Source organism: Rhagoletis zephyria, unplaced genomic scaffold (assembly GCF_001687245.7).
Source record: "Rhagoletis zephyria isolate East Lansing unplaced genomic scaffold, Rhagoletis_zephyria_1.1 Rzeph_scaffold_00723, whole genome shotgun sequence".
Lineage (NCBI taxonomy): Eukaryota > Metazoa > Arthropoda > Insecta > Diptera > Tephritidae > Rhagoletis > Rhagoletis zephyria.
Window position 1 is genome coordinate 1 of NW_016157807.1, and position 5,678 is coordinate 5,678.

At 32.1% G+C, this 5,678-nt stretch overlaps 1 protein-coding gene across 1 annotated transcript in view; it reads left to right on the plus strand.

Annotated features, from left to right (window-relative positions):
- Positions 1-1,307: 1,307 nt before the first annotated feature.
- Positions 1,308-5,678, plus strand: part of Shal (Potassium voltage-gated channel protein Shal) — a 181,392-nt gene continuing 177,021 nt past the window's right edge. Inside the window, exon 1 of the mRNA XM_017613831.1 lies at positions 1,308-1,580. The gene's annotated coding sequence lies outside the window, so the exon portion shown is untranslated. The remainder of the gene's footprint in view (positions 1,581-5,678) is intronic.

The following is a 5,678-nucleotide window of genomic DNA, read 5'->3' on the forward strand; positions in this document are numbered from 1 at the left end:
TGACTGTGATCTTATCAATTCCTTATTTAATGTATATTTACCCCAAAGACACTTAAGATGTAATCGTTTATTCGTTGAGCCAATTATCAGAAATAACTATTCGCTGAATGAGCCTATCACTAGATGCGTTCGTCTTTGCAATAAATATGCCGATGTTATCGATTTTAATGTTAACTTTTATTCTTTTAAACTTACCTTGTTTTCCTTATTTAATTAAATATTAATTGTTAATTGTTGTTGTACTATATTTATGTCGTCTTTTGACACTAATTTTAAGTGGATAAATTGTCTAGTCTGTAAGATTCATGTAATCAGTAGACCGAATAAATNTAATATAGATCCAATCTAGGCCACAACTGGTCCCAAACTACGCCCCAACTATTTCCAAACTGTTTTAGAACTGATCCCCAACTAGTCCCGAATTGGCCCCTAACTAGCCCCGAACCAATCCCGAAATGGTCCGGAACAAGCCCCGTCATTTAAGACTTAAACAATCTTTTCGCACTCATAATTATTATGAAACAACTTTTATAATAAAAGTCTCAAAATAAAAATCTTTGAAGAATTAAAAATATTTATCTCAATGGTAATTATTGTGACAAGATTTTTATAATATAAGTCTCAAAATAAAAGTCTTTGAAGACTAAAAATATTTATCTCGCTGACAATTATTATGAAAAGATATATATGTCTTAAAATAATAGTTATCGATGACTTAAAAAGTTTTTCTCACACATAATTATTATCAAAGAACTTTTATAATTCTTACGAAAATTTGGATGACTTTTTTTAACCTCCACCGTGAAATAATTATTATTCTGGGTCTCTGCTTTTATTAGTCTATAAAAGATACAGGACTTTCACACATACGTAAATATATTACTAATGTAAAACTGTAGGTATGTCAAAAAACAATGAGCTTTCTCCGGAACTACTTTCCACCGGTAGTGGTTTTGGAGGGCTTTGTTTTCTCCTGAAAAGTATTTATTATTAAAATATATTTCATAAATAGCTTAATACATTTACCTTAGGGTAATTTTAGCGAGGACGATACCACAGGTTGACATGGATCGTTTTTTATCGATTTAGTTATAACTATTTTTTATATTTTTTGTTGTTATAAACGCAAGCGTAGTGCGACTTTCTCTAATATAGTAATTTCTCATCAAGTGTTTTGAAGGCAATTTTTGTGTACTTAAGTTGATACTACAAATAGTAATTATCCTAAGAGAAAGTACACCTCATGGACTATAAAACAGTGCTGAGTTACTGTGTACTAAAAATACACTCAGTAAAAGCATTTCCTTAAAGCAAAAAAAAACGTATCCTTATTTTAGAGTTATTGTTTTTTCCTTAATATTACGGAAAATTTACTGAATTGGAGAAGTTTTTCCTTAATTCAGGTTCATGCTAAAAAGAGGGCGCCATTAATTTGAGGGAGTAAATTTACTCAATATAAGTAATAATTTCCTTAAATTATTTTGAATTTTGTCAGTGCTGTTAAGACAAAGTTAATTGCTTTCCTGGCAAATGTGGGCTGTGGCGTCGCATGAAGACTACTGCTTCTGGTTCTGAGTAGGGTAAGTCAATTATTTCAATTTAAATACAAATTACAAAGCGAAAAATTAATTTCATATAAGGAAAAATCTAAATACTCAAATACTAAAAAAAACAAATTAGATTTTTTTTAAATACAATTTAAAAAATTACAATTAAAATAAAATAAAAATAAAATAAAAAATTTCCTGCTCTAAGGCTCGAATCTTTAATCTCTCGACTATCACTCCAGAGCTTTGCTCTGTCGGCCATTGCCACTGCTACAGACTCGTCTCACCCGTCACAAATATGATAATGCCATTAAAGCATAAAATGGGCCTTACCATTCTATTAGCTACATACGAGAAAAGCGCTTTGAACGAAATATTTATAATTTGTCTAAAATTCGGAAACTCAGAGAGGCGGTGTCATCGTTGTCCCACCTGCCACTTTTGGAAAATGTAAATTTTCTCTGTAAACTATATAATTAAGTTTTATACTTTATTAGTTTTGTAGTCATCTGATATCTGACTTCAAGTGTTAAGATTTTGAGACTAATAGTTAAAGAGAAATGACTTAACGTTTGAGCAATAATGAGTTAAAATATCCCACCCGTCACGTTGGAATGCCCCGTTTTCATAAATTGGTCCATTTTGTGTACTCCCGTCTAAAGCTATTGGCGCATATTCATAGTCAGAAGTATTTTATCAAATTAAGGGAAAACAGACGAAATATGTAAAAATTAAGTTGGTAGAGGGTGATTTTGATAATATTGAATAATCTCCAATTAAAATTTACAAAGATCGATTCATTTTAATCGGAAGATGAAATTAAATGCGTATTACAATTCGAATAAAGCTACATCACAATTTTATAATTGGAATAATTTAGATAAATTTTCAAATAATAAGTCAGTTTCACGCTAGTTCTTTTGAAGTAAATTTGTGCATAACATTTAGATATCTACTATTTGTATGTCTCACAGCATGCTTTCGATAAACATCGACTTCATATCACTGCGGTTGTCTGGCTATTTCGCACAATTAACAAGAAAATGATTCCTTATTCTTTTGCATAATCATGCAATGAAAATAAAAATTACATAAACGGATGATCAAACTTGACATTATTTAATAAAAATGTAATTTTTCCAAAATATAGTAAAGAAAAATCGATACATTTTCACACTCGTTTTGCTATATCGTAAACTAAGTCGAAACTAGAAGTCTGAAATGGGACTATGAATAGAGGTAAATTTTAAGTTGGTACTTAAATTTAAGTTGCAACTTTGTTAGTTTCGACTTAGTTGCTGGACTAGGAATACGCGCCATTGATTTCGCAGCTGAATTACACCAATTCACTGATCACCTAGCAAATTTAGCACGTAATGAAAATAAACAGGAATCAATTAGAAAATGGAATGCAAAATTAGAGCCAATGTCGTATTCACAATTGTCTAATTCACGATATTACACAAAATCAACAGAAAATTAAGGATGGCAAAATTGTCTACATTGTAAAATGAGCAAAATTGTAAAATGTGGTAAATTTTAAACTTACCGTGGTAGATATGGTAGACACGCAATTTAGCAAAAAAGTGTAGATCTACCACAAAACTGGTACAGTCCGCACACTGGTTACAATATCAATTGTACTGTTTTATTACAAGCTTTGATTAGGTTTCACCAGTGTGTAATGAAATCGTGCAACCAATTTTAAACCAACTTCCCGATAAGCTAGAGACTTGAAACTTTAAACTTAGCTTGTCTTAAAAAAAATAGTTATTAAATTACTTGTTATACATTCATGTTTACATTATTAAAAAATCAGTTAAATGTACATATATCTATGAGTACATATGAAGCCTGTTTCAGTATTTGAAGGAATTTACAAGATTTAACAGGAAGCTGTTCCCGTACGACACCTTACATATGGTTTAAATGCTGTAAGGCCTGCAAATCATGAAGTACCTGTAAGAGGATGATGTACCACAATGTACATTGCACATGCTATGTTCATTTAAAATCTCTTTTTTTCTAGCTTTTAAGGCCCGGTTATGCAAGACTTAGACTTGACTTGACTTACATAGAAACTTAAAAACGAATACTCTGCGTGTTATCTATTACTTTATCTCTTTGTTTTGATTCAGGGTTCGGAAATTCTCATTTATGATTATTCGTTTCCATTCATTTATGAGATTTATCATGATCGATAATATTGCTATCTATTTTTGCATTCTTTTATCGCGAGTGAAAAATGCAAACAAATTTATCATCTCTCACATTCGGAATGCGATCGACAAAAACTTTCCGCTGCTTTTCATTCGCGATCGAAAAAAGCAAAGAAATTTCCTCTCACTCGAATATGAGAAGTCCGATCATTGCCGATGTCGGCCCCTCATAAATGGAGAAAAACGATGCAAGTAATCCATTCGCGATCACTCACAACAGCTTATCGCGATAAACTTACCGCGAAAAATTTTCATTACGTTGTATGGGAGATATTTTTCTCGTTTGTTATGGTTATGCTTTTTGTTAGGTCGGTCCCAATAAACATTTAGGTTTGAGATCAACTTGAGGTTAAGTTGAGAACTAAGGTATTTCTCAAATCTCCAACGTTGTTTCTCAACAGTACCTCAAGTGGAGGATCATAGCGTTCTCAACAAAAAGGGCATTTTTTTTAATGAAAAAAGGATTGTTTCTCAAGTTGAGAAAATGCAAGTTCTCAACTTGAACTCAAATGTAATTCTCCAATTGGTCTCAAACATATCATTGAAATACTGAAATTGAAATAGTAAAATACCTTATACCTTTTTGATTGAAACGACATATAGATGAATTTAAATATTAATTTTTCATTTTATTACTCCTTTTGTATTATGTAGTTAATCAATATCGTATTACAATAATTCACTTCACAGTATACAGTCCGACAGTAATTTTGCCACTTGATTCACTTCGCGTTTTATTTTCTTTCAAGAATATTTGAGGATACTTTGAAGATTATTTACTTTTCGTTGGTAGTTTTCCCCTCTATATAGCTTTAGTTTTTCACTTGATAATTAAAAATTCGTATCTCTATCACTTCTTACGTATCTGCGCGTCGGTTAGAGATGAGTTGAAAAATGATGTTGGATATCAACTTGAGAACTATGAATTTCTCCAAGGTTGGAGAAATATTTGTTTGGTGTTTATTGGGGTGTTATGCAGACAAACTTTTGTTTGCCAAATTAAATGGCGGCTGCTTAGTTTGCTCGGAGGTGATTATGTCGAGTTTGGCACAGGGTTGCACGTTCATTATGGTTTTCATGGATATTGCCAACACGAAATTAAAATTTCAGATGTACATAACGCGCACAATTAATATATTTTTATGATATCGTATAGGCAATTAACTGTGCCCTAATCTTTGAAGCTCCTACAGCATAAATTCAGTTCTCTGGCTTTCGGTATCACGGCAATTTTTGTGTATAACAACAGTTATCTAAAATGTTTTTATATGACAACACCGAATTTGCTGCAGTTTGACCAAACAAAATTAGTTTGCTGTGAGAGTCGCCAAACTCGCTCTCTCCGAGTTTGCTGCAACAACAATTGCACGCAGTTTGCCAAACAAAATTTCTGCATAACACCGGCCTTATGCATACATAGTGCAAAACCGCGTATCAACAAAATGCAAAACCGCGTATGTGAAGTTGTAGAAATTATTTTCTAGAGGGTAAAAACACTCCTTTTTCAAAATGGTTCTCTTTTTTATAAAGCAATCGCATTTCTGGCTAGTATATTTCAGGACGAATGGATAAGGATTGAGCCAAGAGCTTGTGTGAGGAAATCCAATTTTTGGCAGCCAATGTCAGTTACGCGGTTTTGCAGAATGACGATACGCGGTTTTGTACTTTAAACGACGATATTGTTACGATTATCCTTGAACCCTCGTCCGGATTTCCCAAATACTCCAGTTCGTATCGCTGGATTGTTAAATAAAGGCTAACGATGACCAAATTGTAGTACAATTAACTTTATTGTACAACAAACAATTTACAATATTCGCTAATACAGTAGAAACACTTTACAATACTTGTTAAAGCAATAACAACGCTTTACTAAACTTGTTAACACAATTAAACTTATAGCTTGCTTATT